The sequence below is a fragment of the Notechis scutatus genome, chromosome 1 (genome assembly GCF_049901735.1).
Source record: "Notechis scutatus isolate UNSWTSFEM ecotype Mainland chromosome 1, rNotScu1.2, whole genome shotgun sequence".
NCBI classification, from domain to species: Eukaryota; Metazoa; Chordata; class Lepidosauria; order Squamata; family Elapidae; genus Notechis; species Notechis scutatus.
Window position 1 is genome coordinate 309,624,739 of NC_142009.1, and position 13,858 is coordinate 309,638,596.

Consider the following 13,858-nt stretch of genomic DNA (forward strand, 5'->3'; position numbering starts at 1 on the left):
CCAAGAAGATAGGCTCAAGATCCAGATGGATCTTGACAGACTAGAACACTGGGCCGTATCTAACAAAATGAAATTCAATGTAGAGAAAAGTAAAGTCCTACACTTAGGCAAGAAAAACCAAAAGTACACATATAGACTGGGTGAAACCAGGCTCAACAGCAGTAACTATGAGAGGGATCTTGGAGTCTTAGTGGACAACCAACTAAATATGAGCCAGTAGTGTGCAGCAGCCGCCAAAAAAGCTAATGCAATCCTAAATTGTATTAACAGAGGGATACAATCAAGATCAAGGGAGGTACTAATGCCATTCTATAAAGCCTTAGTAAGACCACACCTAGAGTACTGCATCCAGTTTTGTTCACCACATTACAAAAAAGATGTTGAGACTCTAGAAAAAGTTCAGAGAAGAGCAACCAGGATGATTAGGGGACTGGAGGCTAAAACATACAACGAACAGTTGCAGGAACTAGGCTTGGCTAGTCTAGTAAAGAGAAGGACCAGGGGAGACATGATAGCAGTCTTCCAATATTTGAGGGGCTGCCACAGAGAGGAAGGGGTCTAGTTATTTTCTAAAGCAACAGAAGGCCAGACAAGGAATAATGGATGGAAACTGAACAAGGAGAGATTTAACCTGGAAATAAGGAGAAACTTTCTGACAGTGAGAACAATCAACCAATGGAACAGCTTGCCCTTGGAAGTTGTGGGAGCACCATCACTTGAGACTTTCAAGAAGAGATTGGACTGCCATTTGTCAGAAATGGTGTAGGGTCTCCCACTTGGGTGGGGGGCGGGTTGGACTAGATGACTTACAAGGTCCCTTCCAACTCTGATTATCTGTTATCTGTTATCTGCTGGCAGTCAGCAGATTTAGCCTGTAATACTGCATTCCAACCTCTGTGCCACCATGGCTCTTTCTACATTTCACTTTTAGTTTTTTAATACCCACACAAGATTACTGAAGAAGATAATCAGATTTAAATCTTGGTGTTATTGTTAGGCTGATGTTACTAGATTTATTTTTTGTGACATCTTCAGGAACTCTCCCCCGAATGCCTGCTTACAGTCAGGTATGGGGTGAATCAGGGATAATAAATTAAAACTGAATATAGGTAAGAGAGAGGTGTTTATTGTTAGGTTCCATAATTCTAGAGAAGTGATAGATCTAACTGTTCTGAATAAGATTATTGTTTAAAGATCGGTTAAATCCTGCCTTTATTATTTTTATAAATAACTCAAAGTGATAAACATACCTAATACTCCTTCCTCCTATTCTTCCCACAACAACTCTGTGAGGTGAGTTGGACTGAAATAAAGTGACTTGCCCAAACTCACCCAGCTGACTTTAATGCCTAAAGTGGGACTAGAATATGCAATTTCCAGGTTTCTATCCTGGTGCCTTAACTACTGGACCAAACTGGCATATAGTCTCTCAAAAGGAGCAGATATATGGTCTGTAGATCCTTCTGGGTCTAAATCTCTTTCTGGCTTCCCAAGCTCAAGTTCTAACCAGAAAGTTTGTTATTTTAAATACTCTGGCTGATTAACAACTATATCTCTTCCAGCAAAAGTGACTGAGAAACTATGGCTCATTTGCTGGTAATGTGCAGGCTTGACTATAGTAATGCACTTCATTTGGATTTGTCTTTGTGCCCGCACTAGAAATTGCAGTTGGTGCTAGTTTGCACCAACTGCAATTTCTAGTGCAGGTAGGAAGTCTTGGGAAGAATGCAAAGGGACCATTTATATCTGTGATTAAGACACTGCACTGATAGCCGTCTGTTTCTGGATGAAATACTGTATAAACTATTGGTTATTATCTTGAAAGCCTTAAATGACTTTTGCCCATGCTGCCTTAGAGAATGTATCTTTAGATATAAACCTTTAGGCTTATTGAGGACGTTTGAAGAGGTTTGCCCAGAGTTGCCCAAAACTCATCTGACAGTGAGTTAAGGTTCAGTCTTCTCTGCTGCTTCCCCAGTTCAATACATTTTACCAAGCATGCTTTTATCTGTGGATTTATGTCTTTAGGTAGTCCATGATATAGCAAGTTTGGTTCAGTTGATAACCAGTGAGGACTTGTGTTAGGTGACTATCAATTCCTAACTGGTATAAACCATTTCTTCCCTCCAGTAGAATCATGAAAGAAGGAATGTTCTCTTTTCAAGCCAGAAATCAAAGTGATGTTCCAGCTTCAAATAAATGGTAAAACATTAAAAGCTGACTTACACTCCGTCAGTTCACTGATCCAATAGCGCTATTAGACTATTGTTCCATCAAGTATTGACTATTCTGGCTGACAGAAGTATTCCAATGAATGCTACAGCTTGAGTTCTCTTTTATTGGTGCATGAAGAAGATTGAACTGGGGTGCTTCTGCATGTAAAGTTTATGTTCTGCTACAGAATATAGCTACTTTTTTTAAAGGTCCAGGTCATCTGTTATGTTGACAGCACAAGGAATTGTTGTGCCAGCTCATTTGTTGAATATTCACCTATCCTCAAAAGAGAAATAATGGAATTAAAGGAAACTGTCTATTGCTGTTCGTTAGGCACCAGTCAATGGCAATTGCATTTTGCAATGTTACTGATGAAAAGACCCTGTAACTCATAATGAACTGGACGCTGTGTTTTCACACAATATGTCCTATTTTGCTAAAAGAAAGAGATGAGACAATTGATAACTTCAGATTTTAGAAAGCATGAGCAGAGTTCCCATTCAAATGTAAATCACACAAATAACCATGATGATTAATAGCATTAATTACTTCGATCCATTTCCCAATACTTGAGCCCAAAGTTGATGCTCTGGTTTCTCTTTTCTGATACTAATTTTATCTGTTGTCTTTACAAAAAAACAAAAACCTCCCTGAATTGTTTCCTAGGTTTACAAAAGAACTACAGAGCAGAACAATTCTTCAACTTTATAACTTTTGGTCATGAGGTTCCATTGTGACCTCTCTGAAGTGCTGTTTCACAATATCTTCACAGCCTTAGTCACCCATCACTGAAATAATATATAACCTGATCTTTTTTTGTTGTTATTTTGGTACTATCATGGTTAGATGAAATGCTATATGCTTTCATTACAGTCAGTTTGGCTGTAAGATACCAGGTCAGACTTTTCTGATGCAGGCAATGGTTATCCAGCTATCTTAAAGTAAGCAGCAATAAAATATTATCAGAAGATGTGATAGAGTAAATCTAGATTATCTTAATGTAGATTTACATTAAAGAAGTCACGTTAATCTTGCAAATCTGAAATTACAATTCTCCTGCCATCTCTATAAGAAGCTAAAGAGAGTTTCTTCTGAATCTCTTTGCCCATTATGCAGTGACAGGCCCTGCTCCCGCCCTCTCTCTTGTCTGACCATTCCCTGTCTAAACAATACTTCTTTGCCCTTCCTCAAGGGCTTTCTCACATACCATTACATATTCAATGCCAACATTTGGACAGGAGCTTTCTAATGTCACTCTTCATATTAATATGGGTCTCCCATTTTCAAGCTTCCCATGATATTTAAAGCAACTCTATATAGAACAATCAACCAATGGAACAGCTTGTCCTTGGAAGTTGTGGAAGTGCCATCACTTGAGACTTTCAAGAAGAGATTGGACTGCCATTTGTCAGAAATGGTGTAGGGTCTCCCGCTTGGGTGGGGGATTGGACTAGATGACCTACAAGGTCCCTTCCAACTCTGATTATCTGTTATCTGTAACTCCTAGATCAACAGTATTCAAAAATGAAATATAACTCTGAGTTGGGAAATGTCTAGCACAAGTTATGTTGTTGTCAAGAAAAAAAAATCATAGCAGTGATTCTCATCATTTAAGAAGTGATTGCAAAGCAGATGAAAAAGGGCTGGACAAATTCACAGTCCAACAGTGATTATCAGAGTTGCTGCTGGTATACAAGGCATACTTATGTACATTTCCATTTAGTGTGCTGCACCAAAAATCATTTTTAATATTACAAATTTATTAAATATAATTATGTGAAGGATGGTTTGGGGTATAGGCTCTTTACCCATTACCCATTGGTCTTGGCAACCAAGTGTTCATGTGCGAAACCAGCAAATATGTTTTGCTGATATTGCTTCTCCTCTATCTTATTTCTAATTTGCAATTCCTTTCTTTTTCTTCTTTTTCTTGCAACTGGCACCCTTCCCCACTGTACGTGGTCTCCTTTTACAGTGCAAAAATTGCACACTGGATTGTGGCAGCCATGACTAGTTTCACAAAATGTAGGTTAAATGGTTCCTCTATTATCCAAGTTACCACTTAAAAAAGGGAGAGTATAATCTTCATGCCCAGGAGCTAAGATTATTTCTATCATTCCTCTGGAGGAAAGAAAAGTTTTTTGGAGCTGTGGCTCACTTGTAGCAGAGGAAAGAGCCTTTTCTCTTGCTTTCTGCCTCAAGTTGTTGCTGTGATTGGTTGTTACTTTGTAGGCATTGAAAATGAGCTGCAATATTTGTGCCAGCTAGCATTTTCCTACTTTCATGATACTCTTGACCTAGCAATAAGTGGAGCTCTATTGGAAGAGCGCTTTTATAAAGGACAAAGAAAAAATCCAGTCCTTTTTCCAGTGAAAAACAATTGAGAGGTTTCTGTATAGTCGGGGTTGTTATGCTATGCACACATGCAACTGAGTGTACAGGAGTGCGCTGTAAATCACATAATAAAAATTGTCCAGTGGCATTAGAATAATACGCACTGTGATTATACACGAAATAATAACACATTGTTCAAATTGTTAATCTGCTCAAATGGGAAAGGCAAAATACTAGGAGAAGTGGGGCGGGGGGAATCAATAATAGCCTCTCTGGTGTTTAAAATGCATGGAGCCCCCTGAATATCTAGTGCCTCTGTTTCTTGGTTAATCATTTGAAAACATCCGAAACCCTATCCAAGCGTTCTTATAAATCAAACGTAACTCTGGTGAAAGTTCATTGCCATCCCCTGTTGGAAGCAACCTCTTTTTCAAGAAAGAGGGCAGATATACTTTTATTTGGCATGTCAGTGATATTTTCTCCTTTGGACCCTGTAATTTCAGTGACTAAAAATAACGGAATTATTTTCCACCTACATTATAGAACCAGTGTAGGGTATAGGATCTACAAAGACTATGACACTTTAGATTTATTATTTACATAGAACAACAAAGAATATATGAATGCTCAGGTACCTCTCCCCCAGTTTTGTGTATATGTGTGTTTGAAATTTTTTGGAGGAGATGGGGTGAATCAGGTTGAAGAACAATGTGATTTTATCTGAACCATGCTCTTCTTTACTCAGGTGCTTTTTGGTCTCACTTGTGTCCTCGGCCTTTCAGATGTGGCTGTCCTTTAAGGAAGAACATTTATGGACTAAGGTGTCATTAGAGGAATGACTATAACCAAATAAGATTAAAAGCCCAGTTAAAATCTACTTTGTGACAGTAAAGGGAACTACTAGTTTATTAACTGATAAAGTCTGCAAATGCTGTTTTTAAAAAGTGTGATGATGGATACTAAGTGAGTGTCAGGCTTGCATCCATTCAAAACCCAAGAAAGAAAACCCCCAACTTCATTGAAGTAGAGAAGAGGTACTTTTATTGAGTTTGAAATGATAGCAGCGAAAGAAAAACAAAATCTGATCCAAAAGGCGCGAAAATTACATATTGAAAGCTTCCCCAAATCCCTCCCCCTAGGAACCCAGGCTGAATGTCCAATCCACGTTCTGCATAGTGTCATGTGGAGCACATCTTCGGGTGGTTTCGTCCATCTGGAATTCTAGGACGGTTGGCCTTGACTGGGCATAAAAAAACACCATTCAGCAGTGTAATAATACTTGAGAGCAAACCTCCATTTTAGTTCATATGGACCTTCATCACCTCAACTCACTTCCAAACCCACATACCATGCCTCCCCTCCCATTACTATGGCAGCCGAGAACAAGCAAGCCTTAAAGGGAAAACCCATGCTGGAGATTCACCTGACAGTGAGTCCAAATGCTTTATTTTGTTTCTTTTTTAGTTCTCACTTCCTTGTGGTGCTCACACAGAACATTGGACAAGCTGGATTACAACGCTTGATAAGCAATCAGAAATCAATTGGACTTTGTGCAATGTGCTAACCCATGCTTTACTTCATTGTGTTTAACTGAAATGGCCTGAGCTCTTACAACATTACTGAGCCACCCAAAAAAAATCAGAGTCAGGATCCTATAATAGTGGTTGGGCCACATGATTTGAAGAAGATGCCAGGTCCAATCCTTGGCATTTTCAGAGAAGATAGAAAACATTCCCACTGATAGCTTGGAGAGCTGCTCCTAATCAGCAAAACTAAACTAGATGGAGTGATGATGTGATTCACTAACAAGCAGTTCTTGTTGTTTTGATTACAATTTGGCGATGCATTTCCACACCAAGCATGAAAATAGTAATAATAGCAATAATCTTGATTGGAGAGAATCTACATCATAGTTGGTTTCTTTTTCAATTCAAGGTAGAAGCCCCAGTTGATTACAGTATTTCTGATATTTGTGAAGATGGGTAGCACTCCCACTGAACAAGAAGACATCAGAGGTTGTGTATAAAATCTTCCTTTCTTTGCAACATTAAGATCAAATACATGGATGCCTATTGCTATCTCTCAAAAGTGATTGCCGAGGGGATATCCAAAACATACCCAGTCCTCTGTATTAGATAGAGCTCCATAAATAAATCTTTGTTTCTGAATCTGTTTTCTGCCTACAGAATTAATATGAAACTATCAATTGATTAGGTTTGAATAACATGTATAAGAGCCATTGGATTAATGGTTAAGGCACCAGGCTAAATCTTAGAGCCAGTCATTCTCTCTCAGGCCAACACACCTCACAGGAGAATAATAGTAGTAGCAGAAGGAGGAAATGATATTAGATATATTTGCTGCTTTGTATTACTTATAAAATAATAAAGACAGTAAATAATAAAAAAAAATGTGGAGCACGAAGTAATACCTGGAGTAATAGTGGTGAAAACAAAGAGTAACTATGACCAATAGCACGTATTCAATATTATATTATGTGAAATATATTGAAGCAAGCTTATTTCTCTGTGCTTATGGTATCCATAGTTTCTTGCTTAGAGATTCTGTTTAGGGACAGAATTCCTTGTGGGGGAGGGGAAAAAATCAGGCTCGGTGCTGTGACACATACATGTCCTCATCAACCCCTCCCCCCACTCCACATGATGGGGCTGCCTTTGAAAATGACCTTGGTACAAAATGTGGTGGCTAGAATGTTAGTGGAAAAGAGCTACTACTGTCATGTTACATCAATTCTCTGGTCACTGCACTAATGACCAAAAGGTTTCTGAGTCAGATTTCAAGCACTGTTTTTGACCTATAAAGTCCCATTTTACTTGGTTCCAGGGTGCCTTAGGGACCATCTCTGTCAAATAGATTCAGCTCAGCTTGTATATGGATGCAGAGAAGGGATGCTCAGAGTCCTGCCTCTCTAAGAATTCAAAGGGACATGGACCCAAAGGCAGTCTTTCTCTATAGTAGCCATTTTGTTGAACATCTTATCCTTAGAAATATGCCTGATATCCTTTGTTTGTATTCTTCAAAATTGTTAAGATAATGCTATTTTAACAAGCATTTGGTGCCTGATTCTGAAAATTGTCATATGATTTTATGATGTTCAGGATTCCTGCTGGATCAAATAGCTTTTTATTATATTTTTATTATTTGATTATACACTTTTAACCTTGTCAGTGTATGGAATCTCAGGAGCTACTGTATACTGAATTTTTCAAAAATAAAAATAAAGTGTTAAGTAAAAATAGCTGAAGCATTGTTAACACTAAAAAAGAATTGGTGTTAAATTTATTTTAGTATATTATTCAATTTTTTATAATAAATAGACCTCATTGACTTGTATAATAGATCTCATTGACATGTATAATGTGGCTTTATCAGCCTTGCTCCAGTGGAATTAGCTTGTCTTCATAGCTTCATGAATATGTTAAACAGAAACCTGAGGTACCTCACAAAGCATGAGTCAAAGGGGGCTTCTGGGGCTTCTCAGAAAAAAATAACTGAATGAGAAACTGCTGGTGACCTTCTACCACTGCACCATAGAAAGCATTTTAACAGATTGCACCTCTGTATGGTTTGCCCAATGACAGATAGGAAAGCCCTCCAGAGGGTTAATGTCATTGCCCAGAAGATCATTGGTTGCCCTCTCCCCTTTTTGGAAGAGCTTTATAGCTCCTGCTGCCTTAAGAAAGTTCAAAACATTCTCAAAGATCCATCTCATCCTGGGAACTCTTTTTTTGAACTATTACCATCTGGCAGATAGTACAGAATAATAAAAACAAGGACAAATAGGCTGAAAAACCGCTTCTATCCCAGGGCAGTAGCTTTTTTGAGTTCTGCTGTATAGTGCAGTGTTGGTGTGGTGTCGGGGGTTTCCAGTTCAATGTGTGAAGGGTGAAGGATGTGTGTTTGTGTTTATTTTCATGCTCATGGTCATGATGTGCACTGAAGATGGTATTTGATTTCGTTATATGAGGTGCAATGACAATAAACTAAACTAAACTAAACTAAAAGGGCCTCCCCGAAATGTCACTAATACCAGTTGGAAGCGACCTGGAAAAAATAGAAACATAATGATGTGCTTCCCACTCACAACCTCCTGAGACCATACAGAAGATCAGTGATACTGAAGGCCATCAGGATATCAAAAAGGATAAGAGGAAGGCACCATCTCCAGTCCAGTTCCACTATAGGTCATCTACAGATGTTATCAATATCCCCATTTCCTCCATCCTGTGATATTCTCCACCCACCCACCCCCAGAGGTGGAGCAGGATCCCAGGTTCCTGGAATTCTGAAGAAAAGTTAAAACATGGTTCTGAGGCCTCATGTAAGAAGCCCAGAGATGCACATTGCCATATGACTGGCTGGTACTCTAAGAGGCCTCCCTTTGCTTTTTAAACTAATTTTAACAAGGCTTTAACAGATCCTTTATAACTGTTTAATTTAAGACCTTTCTATTTTTTAAATTTTTTTATATGCTGTATGTTTGCTGTATGTTATTGTACCCCACCCTCTCTGAGACAGAAGGGTGGTTCAAAAATGTGAAAATAAATAAATAAAAATAAATAAATAAATAAATAAATGTTACTTTGATACAGATATGAAATTTGACTGAAAGGTATCAGATAACATCTAATAACAATATCTATCCTCTCTGAAGCTGCTGGCCAACTACCTTTTCAAAACCTTTCCCAAAAGGGAAGATCAGAAAAAGGCCAGGGATCATTCAACTCTGGAAGATCCAGTGATAAGTTTTGTGTCTCTCTCAGTCCTAGGAAACAGACATGCCAAACCGCAACTGAAATCTTGCCAATAAATTTGCAGGGATCAGTCTAGACAGTCATCAGGAATTAACACTGATGGAAAGGTGCACACGTATAGAAAGAGACAGGAGAAGAAAATCAGATTCATATGAATGTCCTTAAGAAATCCAGTAAAACTCAAGAATTCCAGAGCAATAAAAAGTGATATTCCACCTCTCCAAATCACATTGATATCAACCTGAGACTAAAACTGATCCAATATGTGAATCCTATCTGGCCCTTAGTGATTTGGGATAGGTTTATGATTGCCAGGATGACCCTGATTTCCTCAGTAACTTCAGACTCCAAGTCCAGCAAAGGCATATTGACATTTCCCAGAACCATAAGTCTGGGGAAATCAAAGCCAATTCAGTACAGTATGGAGAGTTCAGGCAGGGAAGCTTCTGGGCAGCAGGGAGATCAGTACAGAGATAGTAATCCCATCTGTTCACTGGAGCCCGATTTCTCAAACAGAGCTTCACATTTGATTATCTGTGAAGAAATGTCTGTGAAGGTCACCAGAGTCTCCTGGATGAACAAAGCCATTCCTCTGTCCCTTTCGTTGAAGTTGTAACTGATCATCACTCAAAAGCCAGGTAGGTACATTTCTGATATGGGACCTTCACTCAGATCTCAGTTACACATACTGTCTTATCTATGATAAGGCCATGGCCACTCTTGATCTAGTGACTGGGCATTGGGATTGAGCCCACTGAAAGGAAGAGTCAGTAAAAAGCGCTGAGTATGCCTTCCTGTGTTCCACCATAACTCCCTCTGCCCATCACCACTATCTTGTTACTGGCTGCTCCATATTACCTGAACAAACCAACCCCCACCATCATCACCACACCACCTCTCTGCCAGGTCCAAAGTCCCCCTCTATTTAACTTACAGGTGTAAACCAGTCCATAGAGCTCATCCGAAACCTAGACTCGCTTTTACTCAAGCATTCAGCAGCAGCACAGATCCAGATCTAGACAGGTAAGCTGCCACCCACACCTGCTAAAACACCCACATCCTGCACTCTTCTGAGACATCCCCATCAGAACTAAACCAGGCATAAAAAGCACCTCTCAACACAACTGCAAACTAAAATGACTTCAGAGTATGTACCTGGATATCCACTGCATATACTATTCAATGTATCCAAAGGCAATTTTTAGATGAAATGAATTAGAGTTTTAATATTTAGAGTGACTTCAAGTACCTTTTGTAAAACACTGAAGACCTGGCTGTTTCCATGGGCACAGGGACAGAAGATTGAATGAGTCCATCTCTAAGGGATATTATACTATATAAGTTAGTATTTGGTTTGTCTGTATTTGATACATATTCCTTTTATGATGATTTTACAATTTGTTTGTCAGCCAGCAGAGTCATAACATGAGTTGAATGGGTATATAAGTCGAAATAAATTAAAGAAGGAAAGAAAATTTCATTCACAGCACTGGATTGTGAGGAAATTTGAAACTTCTCACTAAATGGCTAAGCAAACATGCAGACATGTTGAATTGCAAAGAGTTCAATTTCTCCAGACTAGGAAAAAAAGGAATCCAGACTGTGCTGCCCTCATGACCCCAATTGCCAAAGAGCGTAGAGGAGAAGTAATCATTTTTATGTACTTCAACAAATCTAGAGCATAATGTATCAGAGAATTATTTGTCCAAGGACAAGGGTAGTCTTGTGTTTTGAAATCTGCACCTTTAGTTGTAAATGAACCCCACTGTGGCAGAACTTTAAATTTATGATTAGATTGCATCTCATGTAACAGAGTCCATCTTATCGCAAATGATCATCTCAAGGGATAGTCACATTTCCATCTTGGACTGACTGACCTTTGACAAACCAGTGAGCTATCCAAGCTGGATAAACATATTTTATGACAGAACTGCACATATCAGAAAATGTCCTTGCTAAGATTTCTTTTTTACACTCAAATTGTAGTTAAAGCTACAAAAGATGCTATTTTGTGTCATCATCATAGTTTCTTTCTGCACTTCCTCCACTTTTGAGTGTGGAAGAAGCTTACACCATAAAAATCATACCACATTCCAGGGAAGGTCTTTAATTGGTGTCTCTGTATTTTACTATACTGTTTCCTCATTTTAAGATTTAGATGGCTGGCCTACCTGCCTCAGCTGTTTTATTGCACATTTCTTTTCGGAACATAATTCTATAATTTTACTTACCACAATAGATAGGACCCAAAGTGCAGACTGTTGCAGAAAGACACAACCAAGTAGCTGGGATTGTGTGTCAACCAAACACCTCTAAAATGTTTTTACTTTTACTGTTCTGTTATTAGTTTTAACCATTATTTTCCATCCATTAGCATTTTCTCTTTTTTTCTCTTTAATGTCATCTGCAAACTAGTTAAATATTCTTAGTCCCAATACAGTTTTATTAGGATCCCACATAGATCATGTAAAAATTAGCAGCCAACAGTGTCTTTAGAGTCATCCAATTGCTTTTGTGCCAAAAGAACAATAATGAGGTTCATGTTTTAAATCTCTTTGGTAACAGCTGGATGATACTGTATGTAAAATCACTAGTGAGCACACGTGACATATCTATGGAGTGGAGCAAGAAGATAGAAATCTCAACATGTTTGTCATGATACTACAGTGCCAAAGGCATACTGACTTATTTAATAAGGATTGTGATATGATTACATTATGGTGCCTTTTGTGTGATGACATGCAGGTATTATTTTGATATCATCATGGCTTTCTCCAGATTCTATTGCTAATGGGGATATAGCCTTTGTCCACCTCTCCCTTTATATATCTGCGTTTCTTGTCCACTAAGAATGCTTCTTATCACATAATTGCTATGCTTCCTCAGGAGCTTTTGTCAAAAGCCATTTGAAAGTCCAAGCACATGTCTATTAAAGAAAGGGAGACAGGATAAGAATCTCAATAATTATTCATTAGAAATTTAACATCTGCCAAGATAATACGAATATGCAACTCAGGCTGCCAATTGGATTGTATAGGTATTTTGAAAATCACTCAGAGCAGAGTCAGAGTTTCAGATTCTAACAAACGCCTGCAAAAATGAGAATGCATCACTAATTCTGTTTCATTGTTAGCATTTGAAAAACATCTTTCAAAAAAAGTGTATTGTTGTCTCCCTTTATTCTTTTGTGAAGCTCTCAATCGGGCTTCTGCTGACACTTGTGTAGAAAGTGAATCCAACCATGTAGTGTAATCAGTATACTGATTCTGCAGAGGAGATACACAGTAGTTAAAAAGAATGTTGTTAATAACCATCAATTCAAGTGATTCATCTGATAGGAAATTCCTCTCTTTTTTTTTTTTGAGATCTCACGCATCAGAAAGAAACAGCAAACAAAAGGATTGAAGCAAAGCATGCCATACACAAAATAAGACACATCACAGGCCTCCACATCAGTAATCCATGAAATCAGATACAGCCAATGAAGAATGTCTACCAAGAACTTAACTTCTGGAAAAAAAAAAGTCTTTTGGTTGAGTGGGGTGGCCATACTCTGTATATATGAACATTTATCTCTATATTTAGAGTTGCTTTGTTGCTGTCTTCTGAGGATGCTGAAGTAGGCAAAATTGTAGGCCTCTGTTGTTCAAGGTATAAATGCAATTCCTGAACTCTCTCTCTCTCTCTATCTGTGTGTGTGTGTGTGTGTGTGTGTGTGTGTGTGTGTTTGTTTGTTTGTCTATGTGTCTGTGTCTGTTTTCTATGAATGGATCACATGTTTGACCAAAGCTGCTGGTCTGAATTCACATTGGAAAATGCTCCAGTGACTGATTTATTCAAGAAAATCTAATGGTGACTTTCAGTACTTTTCCTAGAATTTTATTCAAAAAGGGATCTTGAGCATTGCCAGGCAATTATCGGAGGGAACATTCTGGGATTCATTGCATTCTATCTGGTTTCCCCCCCCCTTTTTTCCTTTGATTCTTTGTGGTATTCTTTTATTATTGTAACAATCATCATAATCATCACATAATGGATACTAATGTTTTCTTTCTTTATAAAAGGGGTGTTAAACTCAAGGGTGCTGTGGGGCTGCCCTGGAAACAGCAAAGATCTGGCCCATGGTGCCTCTCCCAGTGAAAATGGAGCTTGGGAGGTCTGTGATGGCCTCCTACAGCCCTCTATCAGCAAAAAATGGAGCTCAGGTGTTCTGTTTTTGCTGGTAGAGGAGGCAATCATTGCCAAAAACAGAGCTCGGGAGCCCGTTTTCACTGGCAGAGTGCTTGGGCCACAGGCACCCCCCCAACATGAGTAACATCAAGTTGCCCCCCTGGCCATGCTGCCCCTGCCCCCCCCAATGCAGCCCTCAATGAAATTGAGTTTGACATCCCTACTCTATAACAATAAATGTTATCTCCACTGAATAGACCTGTGTTAGTGCTATACTTTTGATTATCCTGGCTATGTAGACCACATGAAGTGGGTTCATGTAATGAAATAAAATGAAATGTCCTGCTCTTTCTTCCTCATACAAA

The 13,858-nt window shown here is 38.7% G+C and overlaps 1 long non-coding RNA gene across 1 annotated transcript; it reads left to right on the plus strand.

Moving 5' to 3' along the window:
• Positions 1-9,798: 9,798 nt before the first annotated feature.
• Positions 9,799-12,795, plus strand: LOC148133486 (uncharacterized). Its single transcript, XR_015747416.1, has 3 exons — positions 9,799-9,961; positions 10,260-10,346; positions 12,689-12,795. It is a non-coding gene; the product is annotated as an uncharacterized LOC148133486 (long non-coding RNA).
• Positions 12,796-13,858: the final 1,063 nt, after the last annotated feature.